The sequence below is a fragment of the Panthera pardus genome, unplaced genomic scaffold, assembly GCF_024362965.1.
Source record: "Panthera pardus isolate Hobbes unplaced genomic scaffold, ASM2436296v1 HiC_scaffold_10, whole genome shotgun sequence".
Lineage (NCBI taxonomy): Eukaryota > Metazoa > Chordata > Mammalia > Carnivora > Felidae > Panthera > Panthera pardus.
Genome location: NW_026526655.1, coordinates 33,375,544 through 33,376,542, shown reverse-complemented (window position 1 = coordinate 33,376,542; position 999 = coordinate 33,375,544). Strand labels below are relative to the sequence as shown.

General features: G+C 44.6%; 1 pseudogene; it reads left to right on the top strand.

Moving 5' to 3' along the window:
• Positions 1-217: 217 nt before the first annotated feature.
• Positions 218-697, top strand: LOC109259181 (60S ribosomal protein L12-like; annotated as a pseudogene).
• The last annotated feature ends 302 nt before the right edge of the window (positions 698-999 follow it).

Below are 999 nucleotides of genomic sequence, written 5' to 3'. Positions count from 1 at the left end.
TGTGTATATACACAGTATATATATTAGTGTGTGTGTGCATGTGTGTGATAGTTAAAGGGAAAAAACATTGAAGAATATATATCAAACTATTACCAGTGTTTTTTCTGGGGCATGGGATTTTGGGAGATTTTCACTTTCTCAGTCACATACTTCTGAAATCTTGTGTTAAAAAACAATTAACAGCTTTTGGCTTTTTTGGCTCAGAGGAGGCGAAGGTGCAATTGTCTTTGGTCATCCTGAATCCAGGTTCATCCATCACCAGCTGTCTCTACCATGCTGCCTGAGTTTGACCCCAACGAAATCAAAGTTGTATATCTGAGGTGCACTGATGGTGAAGTAGGTGCCACGTCTGCCCTGGCCCTGAAGGTCGGCCCGCTGGATCCGTCTCCAAAAAAAGGTTGGTGATGACATCGCCAAGGCAACTGGTGATTGGATGGGTCTGAGGATTACAGTGAAAGTGACCATTCAGAACTGACAGGCCCAGACTGAAGTGCTACCTTCTGCCTCTGCCCTGATTATCAAAGCCTTCAACATTGCCCCACAGATGCAGCACCGATATTTAGTCAGACAACTCTCTGGAAACATTAAAGAAATCCTGGGGACTGTCCAGTCTGTGGGCTGCAGTGTTGATGGCCGCCACCTTCATGACATCATAGATGACATCAATAATGGTACAGAGGAATGTCCAGCTAGTTAGGAACTACAGAGGAAAATTTTTTTTTTTAATTTTTTAAGTGTTTATTTTTGAGAGAGAGAGCGTCAAAATGCAAGCAAGGGAGGGGCAGAGAGAGAGGGAGACACAGAATCTGAAGCAGGCTCCAGGCTCTGAGCTGTCAGCACAGAGCCCTACGCGGGGCTCAAACCCACGAACTGTGAGATCATGACCTCAGCCGAAGTTAGACATGTTTAACCGACTGAGCCACCCAGGTGCCCCAAGGAAAATATTTCAATATAAGATCATTTGACAACTAACCAACCAACCAACCAACCAAAAAACAA